Source organism: Jaculus jaculus, chromosome 4, assembly GCF_020740685.1.
Source record: "Jaculus jaculus isolate mJacJac1 chromosome 4, mJacJac1.mat.Y.cur, whole genome shotgun sequence".
Classification (NCBI taxonomy): Eukaryota; Metazoa; Chordata; class Mammalia; order Rodentia; family Dipodidae; genus Jaculus; species Jaculus jaculus.
Window position 1 is genome coordinate 50,836,635 of NC_059105.1, and position 14,872 is coordinate 50,851,506.

The 14,872-nt window shown below is 36.3% G+C and overlaps 1 long non-coding RNA gene across 1 annotated transcript; it reads left to right on the forward strand.

Moving 5' to 3' along the window:
- Window positions 1-592: 592 nt before the first annotated feature.
- LOC123460052 lies at window positions 593-2,838 on the forward strand. Its single transcript, XR_006636766.1, has 3 exons — window positions 593-653; window positions 905-968; window positions 2,770-2,838. It is a non-coding gene; the product is annotated as an uncharacterized LOC123460052 (long non-coding RNA).
- The last annotated feature ends 12,034 nt before the right edge of the window (window positions 2,839-14,872 follow it).

Consider the following 14,872-nt stretch of genomic DNA (forward strand, 5'->3'; position numbering starts at 1 on the left):
TATTACCTGTAGTCACAGAGATAAAGGAAGCCTTTACATAGTTATTGGTGGTTGTGCGATGCTGGGTAACTTCCTAGAGAAATGGATGTTTAACGGCCCCCATTCAGTCTACAGTGGATTGCTGATGCCAATGTGAATAACTTGTGACCTACTTACTCTGAGTTTGCTCAGACCCCGAGTGAACTTTGGCTTGACTTGTACCCCTTGTTCTCATCCTAGTACTGCATACCTCTTAGTCTTTGCCACACCCCACCAGGCCCCATTACAAATCTGCTGGCGCTAGCTTGGCATCCACAGTCTCATAAAATGAGGACTAGAGTTTTCCCGTGCTTGACTGCACCATGTCTTCTCCCTTGATAAACTGGCAAGTGCTCTGTTGGCATAAAGTCAACTGGCAGATCAGTTACTTCTCCAAAGACCTCATTCTTTTGGCATTCCTCTCAATTTATCTAACACATTCGTCACATTCCAGGCAAATGTTCACAGACGGGAGGCAGGTATTCACACAGCTACTCTCTTTTCTTCTGTAATCCCTGTGGTGGGAGATGATAGGCTATGCTCCAGAGTCTCCTTTCTGATACTGATACTTGGTATTTCCTCCACTTCGCTGAAACTCTAGTATCTATGGAGGAGAACACTGCCAGCAAAGCAATGTAAATTGAGAGTATTTTACAAAATATTGCTCTTGTTACATAAAAAGAAAAAGTAAAAGACATCTTCTTTAATCTTTCCAAAAAGCCTCATGTCTCTTGTCCCCTCCTTTCTGTGACACTACTTGTCTATTCCTCTCCTATGGCCACTCCTTTCTAGACATTTATGAATATTACTATTCAACTAAATGTGGATGACACCTGGGTTTCTTTTATACTTAACTTTCTAGTCTAAGTCTTTCATTTCTCTCTAGATGATCGTAAAATGTCCATGGCTCTAACTAGCACATATTGATTTATGATTCCCTGGAATAAGAGGTAAGTGCTGTTTTTCTCTCCCTATATTCCTAATATAGTTATTAGCAGGCAATGGACAGTTAGTGCATGAACTGTGAGTGAAATCAGTGCATGTTCCCACATAGATAAGAAATCTATAAGAGTATTATGAATACTTGATGTATAAATTAAATTAAATGCAAATAAAATGCAATGCATGCATATGTGCTATTATTACATAGAAGTTTTTGATTTTGTTCCAGTATAGAGAATTAACGTATTATAATAATAGGTGTTAGAAGAAAATTGTCAAACTTGTCATTATTGAAGTTTGGGTTTTCCTCATTGCCCTTCAGTTTGTAAACTGCACGCAAACAATGATAGACCTAGTGCAGTTCTAAGACATACATGGAAAATGAATCTACTCATTCTTCATTTTTTCTGCTTTCCTAAAGGAAAAAGTCCTTTAAACAAATGTTAAACCAATTGACTTTTCATTGTCAGGATGTTTTCAAGCTGAGAATATCAGGTTAAAAGAGTAAAATAATACTAAATAATCACCCTGTTTTTTAAAAATACTATTTATTAAAAGATCAAATTACAACTACTGATTTGATAGTAATTTAGATTAAGCTACATGACAGAAATTTCTGTATCTTTGGTGTGGGATACAAAGCTACAACCCAGATTCTATTGTTTGTTGCCAAGGAAATGAATGAACAATTGAATGGTTTTATAAAGTCAAATTTACTTAATATCAAAAATAATGTCTCCTTTAATATGCCAACTAAGTAACACTTTGTTAATCAGTTGAAAATTTCAAGTTAATGACATTTTCCCTTATTCATATTTATTTGAAAGGTAGTAGTTAACTTTCTTAATTGTGGGATTATATATTCACCATTTTTAGAAAAGTAGTACAGAAAATAGTTATATCTGAGGCAGTAGCTGTTACTTGAGTATTGTTATGTTAGTTCATGCTTGCTTTAACAGTGTCGTCTGAATTTATGCATACATTTGAATACAGTTACACAATATATGCAGAGCAAAATCAAGAAAATGCATAAACTGACTCAAATAAAATGCTTAAAATATTCATTTGTCTTTGTCTGGTAAGATTTCTATGATGTTTTTCTTTTTTTCTTTTTTTCTATAAGCATCTAATAATAAACAGGAATGCTGGTAAGGAAAGTGTCTTTATTATAAAAGGGATACTTCCAGAGCCCTAGATATGGAATTTAATCCATGATTCCAAATTATACTGAAAATTTCTCTTTTAAAAGTTTTCAAGGTAATTGACATAATCATAAACACCATGTATTCATAACAGAGAAAATGGATCATGTAAATGAAATCATTTCCTTATATATTTACCTTTTTATAGCAAAGAGCTCAAAGTGGAGTTTAATCTTTCACTTGCATTTTCAGATGCAGTAGATAATTTTTGTAAAACCCTAGATAGTAAAATGAATCTGTGAGTGAAGTTTCATCTTTCTGTTCTATTGACCTATGACAAAATATATCTATACTATCCATCCAGAGGGAAAAGTTCACATTACATTTTGAACATCTTCAATTGTATTTTTCTTTAAGTTTTCACTTCAGAATGTTGTGAACATTTATGAAGAAGTATGTAGCTTCTGTGCATGCCTCTACCATTCTCAATTATATTCTGAAATAATAAGATTACATGTATGTTGAACATTTCCAAATTAACATCAACTTATAAATTATAACAAAGGAAAATTGAAACATAAACTCTAACTTACATGAAGTTAATTTACAGATTATTAATCCTGTAAAGCTCATTTTAAAGTGGGTTCTTTTTTATGCTTGTGTCTAGGTGGATGCGGGAAGAAAGATGTGATCATCAAAGACTGAAATTTTCAGATATGAAGCAATGCAGTCTATGTGTGTGTAGCTGAGTCTAACAAAAAAAAATGTTTCTTTACTTTGATTTGAACATTTGTTTGTTTATCTTTGCTCATGCAGCTTTTACAAATACAAAATTACAATGATCTAGCATATTGTAAAACCAGTTTTTGTTTACTTTCCCCTTATTTGACCACCCACAAGTTGAGTAAGAGTTGTACTTTACATTTTCCTATAACCAAAAACACATGGAGGAAATACAATTCTTTAGACCTTGTTAAAATTATGAAATTAAGCCTTGGGTTCTATTTCCAATATGAAACAGAATATTTTTTGCTTGTGAATGCATCTAATTTATTGGGCAAACACTAGTAATTATTGTCACAGCTGCCATAGAAAACTGTATCCTTAGAAGGCACAATCACAGACATAGACTTGAAAAAAGTCACAGAAGTCAGTGGAAATTAACAACTTCTTGTAGGCAATGAAATGACACCAAAATAGGTTGAAGTTTTACTCATAAGTATTACAATTTGTTGTTTAAAATCAAATGGACCTTGATGACTTGATTTTTTTAGCCAGTACTGTTCCAATTAAATATTTCATTTCTATTGAATCTATCCTTTAAAAAAATTAATCCAGATTCTCCAATGGAGAGAAAGTTAGTTCCAGGACAAATGAAATAATCCTTACTTTTTGTATATAGAGAGTTTAATAGGTGTAGGCCCTCTTGTAGCCCATGATTGATGGTAGCTTGATATTGGAGAGAGGGTTTATGTTTGGATATGATTCTGACTTATTTCCCAGCTCCAGCTATGGGTCCCATACCACTGAAGGGATCAGTTAGCCAAATCAAGAGCAGTTGGTTCTCCACCATGGCTGTGGAGAGAGCCACCCCATCATACCCCAAAAGAGCCCTGGCTGAAGCTAAGGAAAATTAGCCAAGCAAGCAATTGTGCTCTTTACCTGATGAACCAGATACCAGTACAAGGGGGAAGGACACCAACACAGAGAAAAATCAACTCCTACCAAATCAGAGAGCCAGAGCCTCAGAGGCCCCCAACACCTCATCACTGAAGCAGACCAAAAATGAACCCAACATGGCGGGATATTTTGAGGAAGAGGGGACAGAAAGAATGTCAGAGCCACATGTTGGGTTAGGATATGCAGAGACATTTATAGTACCAATAACTGTGGGCTAACTCCACAAGGCATGACCCATATACCTCAACAAGGAGGGGCCAATGGGGAGGGGGTAGGTCATGGATGAGCGTAATAATGGTACCAAACTGCCTGTATTTGCTGAATAGAAAACTAATAAAAAAAAATTTAAAAAAGAAATAATAAAACCATGCCTATATAAAAGAAAAAAATTAATCCAGCAATTTGATAATTTGTACAGTTGCATTGCTTTCCACCTCATATCATCAGTTGATTATACCAAATAATATATTTTTAACTGAATCCTCCCTTTTCCTTTCTGTTCTCTCTTTTATATTGATGTCTTATTTTTGTTTTTGCCTTCCTCCATCCCCTAAGTCAACCGGTTGGTAAGCCCAGTATTCTGTAGGTCTTGGGCAGATAATAACAGCCACTGTGTTCACGAATATGATGCCCAATTTATGTCTGGGAGACAGTATTCCAAAGCACTCCTCCCCATTCTTTGGTGCTAATATTTTTTAGGATATTTCTTCTATAGTTTCTGAGCCACTGGTAGGTATGATAGAACACTCACCTATCGCTTCTCACACTTTAACTAGTTCAGATTCTTCCCAGTAGTTACCACCATCTGAAAAGAGGGCTTAGGAATTGTATTTCTTTATTTTATCATTTTTTTTTCTATTTTACCTCTGTGCATATAATGTGGGTTTTTAAAATTCTTATTCCCTCCAATTACCGTTTTTTTTTTTGTTTGTTTGTTTGTTTTGTTTTTTTTGCGGTAGGGTCTCACTCTAGTCAAGGCTGACCTGGAATTCACTATGTAGTCTCAGAGTGGCCTTAAACTCATGACAATCCTCCTACCTCTGCCTCCTGAGTGCTGGGATTAAAGGTGTATGCCACCACACCCAGCTCCAATTACCATCTTTATCCAGCTTCTTCTCCAACTAACACCCCTCTTTCTCATTAATCCCTATCACATTTTCCTGATTTTTTTCCATTGATTTAAATTAGGATTTCTGGATGATAGTGGGTGGAAGGTTGATAGTGGGTGGGCAACTTACCTGTGGCTATACCACTGATTAACCTGACTCCTTCTCTCCCAGTAATCATTAGCTGCCATTAATCTCTATATCCTTCCCCTACCCATGTTGAAGTATTCATAGACTCAGATTTGTGATAGAAACTATGGCAGCTGTGAGTTCATGAGTATGATGGCTATGTTGTGTACAGAAGAGAGTTCATGAGTATGATGGCTATGTTGTGTACAGAAGAGAGTTCATGAGTATGATGGCTATGTTGTGTACAGAAGAGTGTTCATTGCCCATCTCCCCATCTTCCTGCTCTTAGATTCTTTTCACTCCTTCTTCCATGAAGCTCCCTGAGCACTGAGGGTGTGCACTTTACATGTTCTGAATCAAGCAGAGCACACAATGTCACATATTCTTGGAAATTTTGCCAGCTCTGCATCTATGCATTAATCATTGCCCATTGTAGGAAGAAACTTGTATGAATAAGATTTCATATGATACCAATCAATAGAAACAAATAAAGGTATTTATAAGATAGTTTGACATGTCTGTTTAGCATAACCATGGTAACAGACTTTGGACCAGGTTTACAGTACCAGATATGAAATCTCTCCTGTGAGTGGGCTTCAAAACTAATTGGAAAGTATTTGGTTACTCTCATAACATTAATGCCACTATTGTACCAGTGGACATATGTTGCCTGTGTGAGACATACAGAGGATATAACTGGGTAGGATAGTTGATAGCTTTTCTTCCTCAGTAGCTTGCTTAGCACCTTCAGGTATGAAGAAAGCTAACCAGTAGGGACAAAGCTTCTTGCTCATGTTACACCATATTTCCTTTATGTGAGGTAAGCAGTGACATATGTTTTTAGCAATAGTGACTTGCCATTTAATTTTGGTTAGTGACCAATAGCCATGGAAATAATAGGCTATATTTTTAAGTGCCTCTTTAACCTCCCTGATCAACAATTTATCAGGAGGTTTCTCATCCCTATCACTAGAATTTGTGATTATTAACCCACAGCATTGGGGGCAGCTTTATTATCCAAATGGACTTTTTGCTCAAATACTTTTTTAAAAAAATTATCTTTTGATTAATGTAAGTTAAGTTTTAAAAAGACATATAACACACCCATATTAACAAGGAAGATGTTCCTCTTATAGTATTATCTATTGACAATATCAGAGAAGACCTCTAATGTGGCCAAATCTAGTGTCCATCCCATTCCTTCAGGTCTCTCTTCAACCAAACTAAAGCCAATGAAGATCACTTCCTTATAATATTCTCAAACTCCTCTGTCCTACTGCTTTTTAGTCTCACGAATCCTCCTGGAAAACTCAGCCTAATTATATTCAAATATCTTGTTTCTTTGCTTCTGTTAGTCACCCTTTTGTTGCTGTGACTACAAATCTGAGAAAATAACAAAAATAGGTAGGATTTGCTTGGTCTCACAGTTTCAGATGCTTCAGTCTGGCCTGTTTTTCCAATGTTTATGGGTTACAATAGGGGGTGACATCATGGTATAGAAAGATATAGTACAACAAAGTTACTCATAAAGGATAGGAAGCAGAGAATCCCAGAGGAAGAGTCTGGGGCAAGAAGTACTCCTTATCAGGAGTAAAATGTGGTAGTTTAAATGGATGGCCCCCAATATATTCAGAATTTTATTACAGTTTGTAATTTAGATATGCAGCCACCTAGCTGGAGGAGGTGTCACTGGGCAAATTTGAAGGTCCAGTCCTAAGGGGTGCATGTAGGGGGTGCGGGATTTAAAATTCCAGTCTAAAAATATACAAAGTGCTCAAGATTTGCCTAAAGTTCTTGAAGTATGCTTGTTTCCTTGTGGTGGCTTATGGCTTCTCTCTCTCTCTGCTTGGACCTCTGAAAGCAGGCCAGATTCTTCTGCCATTATGGAACTTCCCCTCTATCTTCAGTAAATCCCTTCTTCCATAACAAAAAAGAATTACACCTTAAAGGTAAGCCTTCCTACCACTACCACTACCACTGACTCATTTCTTCCATCTAGGCTCAAACTCCTAATAATCCATTCAATTGTGAATTAATTAATAAATCAATTGATGAGGCTAGCATCCTTATGACTAAATCATCCCTCATAATGCTACCAGCTGGAAAATATTCAACACATGAGTCTTTGGGGGATATTTCCTGATCAAACCACAATGTTGCTTCTGTTCTCATGTTTCTAAAGACTAAATCCATGTAATAATCCAAAGTGAACCTACTACAAATTCCCAACCCCAACCTTAAAAATGCTCTTAACAGTGCCACACCATCCTATTACATCTCTGGACTACCTGCCAAATGTCTTGGCTTTCCTCTAACCCTTTCTAATTTTCTCAAATTTCCAGCCCAACTTCATCTTCATTATGAGCAAATGATTTCACCTGTAGGACAGACAAATAATGTAAGTAGAAATAACTGTACACAAAATGATTGTGATATTTCAGAAATATTAAAACAGTGCATGTGCTAACTATTCAAGGAAAAATGTACTTTTTTCATCCCACTTTTTTTGGATGAGGCAATTGAGGGACAGCATTTAAGTATCTACTGAGAATCACATAGCTGGCAAATGAAAGCCACTGCCACACTAAGGACTCAGGTAGTCAGGATGCTCTTTATAGTCTGTTTCTTTGATCCCCCTGATATCAATTCTACAGAATGAAGAAGCTTTCCTTATCTAGGGATATTCATCCAATCACCAGTTCTCATGATTCATCAACCTTTCTGTTTGTGTGGATTCAATGTTTATTCTCCCCTTTTCTCATCTCCCAAACATCTGTCCATTTACACATGCACACACACACACACACACACACACACAAATGCATTTTGGAAGAATTGGTGCCACTTTCTGCATATCTTTTCTTACTTGTTACTTCTACTTCTGTTCAGCATGAAGGTCAGTTTGTACCCTCCACCCATCTGACTTTGGCAAAGCTCACAAAAGAAACATTATTCTAAATTCTATACATTTATCACCTCTCATTTTGAGCTCTGTCTGTTCCTCAACTCCCTTGGCCACTGCCTCATCTCTGAATCACTGCCTCCCCTTGGCCAAGATCTGTGCTTATCAATGTTGGCAGGATCATGTAATCTGCTGAGGGTACAGATAGCATATAAATTTGAAGGAAAACACTCCCCCCCCTCCCGCCAGTCTTCCTAGGATATTCATCTTATTCTTCCTTCAGACATCTAAACTCCAAAATGATAGACTTTTGGGCTCTGGTACTTATACTATCAACACTCAAGTTTTTCAGCCTTCAGCTTCAGATTTGGAGTTATTCTATCAACTTCCCTGGTTCCCAGGCCTTTCTCAAACTGAATGATATGACTAGATTATCTGGATATGCAGCTTACATGTGGGTCATAAAGGGATTTCTAAGTCTCAATAACGAAATAAGCTGATTCTTAAGAAATATATTCATATATATGTAAATATATCTAGCGTGATATAAAATTTCTTTCATTCTCTCTCTCTCCATATATATATATATATATATATATATATATATATATATATATATATATATATATATATATACATATATGTGTGTGTGTGTGTGTGTGTGTGTGTGTGTGTATGGTGTGTGTGTGTGCATATATATATATAGATATATAGATATACACATATGTGTATATGTGTGTGTGTGTTATATTGATGCTGTCTTTATAGAATACCCTAACTAATTCAAGGTCTTTCAGATATCAGATATCTGTCTCTCAGATATCTCTTCATGGCATGCATACTCTACAGAAACAGAGCATGCTTATTTTCTTCATTCTTGTATGGTACCTAGGATAGTGCATTGTAGGTGAACAGTAAACAGTAGTTCATTAAAGAGAAATGGGTTGGGCATGGTGGCACATGTCTTTAATCCCAGCAGAGGTAAAAGGATCACAGCTTTAGGCCACCTTGAGACTACATAGTGAATTCTAGATAAGCCTGGGCTAGAGAAAGACCCTACCTAGAAAAACTGAGAAAAAAAAAAAAAAAGAATCTGCCTAAAATTTATCCTCATTCACATTTCTTAGGTGGGCACTATTTTTCCAGTTAATCACTCTAGAAAAAAAGTATTAATATTAGTTTAATAGTCCCTTCATACCAAAATATCCCAAATTAAATGGTTTAAATAATATAAATACTTTAATATGGTTATGAAGGTTGGATTGGGGTTTTCTTCTTGGTTCGAGGTTGGTCAGCCTCAGTCTCCTTCATGGTTTTTCACCCTGTATAAGCAGCCCTAGTGTCACTTTGTGTATTTAAATTTTCTCTTATAAGGACAGCAGTTATGGTAGATTAAGAGGCCACTCAAGTAGACTCATTTTTTTAAAATATTCTGAATTGGCTTATAGAAAGGACACAAGTGAGCAAGACTTCAGACAAAAGTCTCATCCAACCAAGAATCCACGAGGAACTGAATTTCACCCATTTGAGCAATCCTGATAGTAAATATCTCCATACTTGAGTCTTGAGATGCCTGCACTCTGGACAACTTGATTGCAACCTTGTGAGAGTGAAAGCCCAGGAATCCAATTATTCTGTAAACAGATCCCCACTTTAAAAAGTCTGTGAGATAATAACTACTTGTGGTTTTAAGTTATAAATTGTTGTATTATTTGGTATCCAGACATTCATAACTAATAACTCTTGTTACTGCAGTGGACTATTAGTTTGTCTACCTACATTCATTCTAACTTCCTTTAAATCACTTCTTCATTTGGCAGTCATAGTGAACTTTTAATATTACTAATCAGCCTATTTCCCATTTAAACAGTTTCAATAGCTTTCCATTTATTCATACAAACTGCTTAACATGGTAAACAAATTCTTGCACAGCCTGGCTCCTTTCCATGTCCCCAGTCTCATCTTACATTCAGCTCTGCTTTGAGCAAAGCCATAATGAAATTCTTTAAGTCCCTTAGTGCTCACTATGCTGCATCTGGCTGTAGGCTCTTAATACAAGCTGTTTGCTCTGCCTGATATACTCATCTCTCTTGTGAACATACTTAACACATACTCTGCCTTCAGACTTTTGACCCTTATTTTCTCTTACTCCTCTCCAGGTCAGATCTTTATAGCCTTTGTAAGAGAACATTTTTACCTATGATTCTGTGATCAGTGGCTTTCCATTCTACTCCATGAGAGCATGGACCATGTGTGCTTTGTTGTTTTTTTTTTTTTGTTTGTTTTGTTTTTTGATTTTTAAACAGTGTCAACTATGCCTTGGCCCAGTGCCTAGCTCACTATAGGCACACAGTGAATACTTATTAAATAAACTTGAATGTCATTTGTTGTTTTTATTTTTTATCTTAAATAAAGGTTCTTCTAACTAACTGCTTTCTTAGAACTATTCAACTTTCAAAGTGTACATGCTTTTGCCTACTGTAAGTAGACTTTTCTAAGAATTCATTAGACCATTATCATGCTATGTTAAAATCCTTATAAATTATGGTACCACTTAACTCTTGTGGAATCATGATGAAATCATAATGAATTGGAGGATAAGGCTGTACATCTGATAGAATTTTTCTGGCTCAAATCATGTAATAAAAAACGAGACTTTTTCTACCATTTACTTTTATATTTATGTATTTATTATTTATTTATTTGAGACAGGTAGAGAGAGAGGGAGAGGGAGAGAATGTCAGGGACTCTAACCACTGCAAATGAACTCCAAATGCATTCACCACCTTGTTCATCTGGCTTACATGGGTTCTGGGAAATTGAACTTGTATCATTAGACTTCACGGGTAAGGGCCTTTACTGCTAAGCCATGTCTCCAGCCCCTCCATTTACTTTTAGCAAACCAGAATTACCCAGCTAAGAGATAGATGCATAAATGTCTTAGTATCATAGGGGAGTTCAAATCTTTTGGCTGTGTGTTCACTTGTTAATCCACTAGATATGTCATGGACCAAATCTAGATGCTATGACAAACTCACATTTCTTATGTCACATTTGTGTGTGCAAATTCTGTGTGTGCACAGTCTGATGGATTTGCCTCACCTGAATCTGGATGTCATAGACTTATGTCTTCACTATATATGGTAAATAAGTCTACCTATTTTTCAGCACTAATTTTTCATCCTAATACTTAGATATTTTCATGCAAATATAAAGGGAATATCAAAAAGTTAATTTGAACATGATTTTCAATCCGGCATAATACTTCATTAATTGGGAAGAAATAGATAATATTGGGAATGAGGGCAAATGAGAAAGCAATTTTAAACCTTTTAATTCATCCAACCAAATATACTTCCTACATAGAGTTTTAAACTGAAAACTAAAACAACTAAAATACTCATTAAGAAATTATAAATTGTTACAAGTCAAACATACATGCTCATTGGGAACTATATGCAATCAATTTGTTTGACATATTGACCGGCAGAATCTACACACTGATGCTTAAAACTGTTAGATCCAATAGTTCACAATCCATCATTCCCAGATACTTGGTGTTATGTAAGGCAAACAACTGGATAATAGGCAAAGTGTTTTCATTCTATCAGTATATTGCTGGGAATTGTGGGCCATAGCCCAAAGTAATTTCCTTCTATGTAAAATATAAATAGAAAATTAAAAACACTATTCAAGAATTACTAAAGTGGAGTACTTTTAGAGACTTTCTGATTTAATCACTTTGCTTTACAGGTGAGTAAACTGGCACTTAGGAATATAAAATAAAATGACCTGCCCAACAGCAAATGTTTTGTGGATATCTACTTGTTATTTTGATATTATCTACTTCCATCATTGTATTGATAAATTCAATGGGAAAACGTCAGATAGCTAGGGTGGTGGCACATGCCTTTAATAATCCCAGGACAGCCTGAGCTGAGCTAGAGTGAGACCCTACCTCAAAAAAACAAAAAGAAAACAAGGAAAAGAAAAAAGTCAGATGATTTATGTAGTAAAACTGCCCTCTGTAAAAGAACTGGATTGAAGAGTACAAGATGACCCTGAAAGGAATAAAGAAGACCAAATTAATTAAGTTGAAGGAGAGAAGAAAGGAGAATGAAAATGTATAAGCAAAAAGATTATATACAATTGATAAAAAGGCAAATTGCCATAATTAATCATTATATAAAATTTCCACAATATGGATCTTCTCAATCAAGACATGAAACTATAAGAATACAAACAGCTGCACAAAACACCAACAGAAGAACATCTACCACATAAAAGGTTGCTTGAGTGCATTATTTCTTCAGTATCATGTAGGAATCACCCAAAATATATTTCACATGTTAAAATACAGACCTAAGCAGGACAATAAATAATTATTGTAGATAAGCATGATAGCACATGCCTTTAATCCCCAGCGCTTAGGAGACTGAGGTAAGAGGATTGCTGTGAGCCCAAGGCCATCCTGAGACTACTTAGTGAATTTCAGATCAACCTGGGCTAAAGCAAGACCCTACATTGAAAAAAGAAAAAGAAAAAAATATATAGTGGCCATGTTTGGGGTACTTAATGTACTCAGATGTCACACCACGAATGCCTTGCACATTGACTCTGATCCTTATGTGGCCTTGAGAAAAACCAAAAAGAAAAACAAATATTTTAGTCATTCAAATATTTTTCTTATGCAATATAGTACAATCAACTAGTCTCAAGTTCAGATCAAAGTGAGCTGTACAATGAAGTCATAGAGTCTGAGAGCCGGTAATTTGAAAAGAAAGTTCTGGGTCAGAAGGCCTGGACTGGAGTCCTGGTCCTACATCATTGGGAAATGATTATTCAACTCCTCCTTTTGGGATTTGTCATTTGTCAAAGTGGACATGGTAGCGGTATTCTCTTCATATTATTGGAAAGAACAAATTAAATGACATATAGAAGTAGTATAAAACCATTGTAATTGAAAACCATGTTAATAGATATTTCCCCCTTTGTTTTTTGAGGTAGGGTTTCACTCTAGCCTTGGCTGGCCTAGAAATTACTCAATAGCCCAGGGTAGCCTCAAACACATGGCTATCCTCTTACCACAGTTTCTTTCCCAAAAGCTTAGATTAGATGTATGAACCACTGGATAATAACTGTTATCATTAATTTTTGCTCTTATTTATTTTGCATGTGTTTAGAATGTGTGGTGAGTATGCCTGCACATATGTTTATGCAATGCCATGCTCAGAGGAGAACATAAAGTGTCATCACTGTTCATTTATCTCCCTATTTTTTCCTGTTGATAGAAACTCTTTTACTGAATTTGGAACTTGTGATTTATGTGCCCCCATAATTATACATTCTCTGCTTCCTGGGATTGGGTTTGCAGATGATTTCTATGGGTTCTGGAGATTTGAACTTCGGAGATCTCAGTCCCCCTCATGCCCTCATGCTTGTGCAGGGAAGAATATTTTACTGATAAGCCATCTCTCCAGCCCACTATTCTTTGTTTTTAAGGTGAGAATAAAGAGTGACTATAATGTAGTAGCAGATCAAATTTAATTAAAATTATATCAATCATCTCCCCAATTCAGTACACTGAATAAGTAATTTAAATATAACACCATAAGATATACAAACATTCTGGCAAGGCAGCTTGTGGGTGATTGACAGAGCTCTGAAAATAAAACACAGAATGCCTTACATCCTGTATGGGGAAAATAGAGATCTAGACCATTCCACTTTGTTACTGGTAAGAAATATCAGTAGGCTCTGGCCTTTTCTTATCTCTGCACCCTTCCCCCTAGGAGCCCCTCTACTCCCTTTGAGATGGCCCTTTATGGAGGATTAACATTTCTTGGGAGATTAACCCATTTCCAGAAAACCTAATGCCATCCAGATACCTGGTGTAGCCCAGCAACCTATCTCAGGGGTTTAAATAAAAGATGCTCTCAAAGATCTCTGGGTGGGCTTTTCCATTGCTAGAAATTCCTTCTTGCTTCCTAGAGCATGACCTTTTATTTTCTTAAATGCTAACTATAGTCTAATAAAACTTCTCTAAAACCTATCCTTTAGTCTGTGGATTTTGATTATTTGAATTTATAAGACAAGAATTTGGAGGCCATTGTCAGTGGAAGTTTTATGTGATCAGTAAGTTATCCAAGACTCTGACTCCTGGGATATAGACCAAGAGCCAAAGAAGGCTCTAGTGCTCTCAAAGACACCTCCAAATTCCTGTACCACTAGCATGTTATCTGTCATATAATAGTGGTCTTCCTGTGTGTGTACTGGTTGGAAGACAAGAGACAAATTATGCTGACTTCATTTTTCACTTCTATTAGCAACAACAGTTTACTTCATACACCATCCCCAACACTGCTTTCCCCTAAGATGGAGTTCGATATGGGGGCATGATTCTTCTGAAGCCATTTGGTATCATCTGCTGGGTACTAAGGAATGTATTGTGACCAAGATCTCTGCTCAACTTGCATTTTTGATCTCTCTTTCCTTAGCCTGGTGCAGTCGTTAGCTTAAGGGCCTTTACTTCAACCTTTCTGACATAGTCTGTGAAGCCTGGCTGTGATTCCCACTGACTTGTTTAGATAGTGATGCTGACTTCCTGACTGTGATCTGCTCTGGCCTCTAGCCACTCTATGCAGGAAGACTACTATCAGAGACCTGTTCTATCTAACCACACAAGTCACCATCTTTTTAAAATGCCTGACATCAGCTACGTGGGAAAAACTTCTGCCATGCCTCCCTATTCTGGAAAAATCATTCTACTTTGAATTTCTTCTACTTTTAATACTTGTAAACATTTTGCTCATCATTAATCTTGGGCCACCTTCTCAGAGGGAGAGACAAAGCAAGATTTTCTTTATTACTGTTCCCCTTCATTCCTCTTTGCTCCAGATCCCCAGGCAGTAAATGGATTTCTCCCATTTTCTTTAGAACCTCCTCTTTACTCT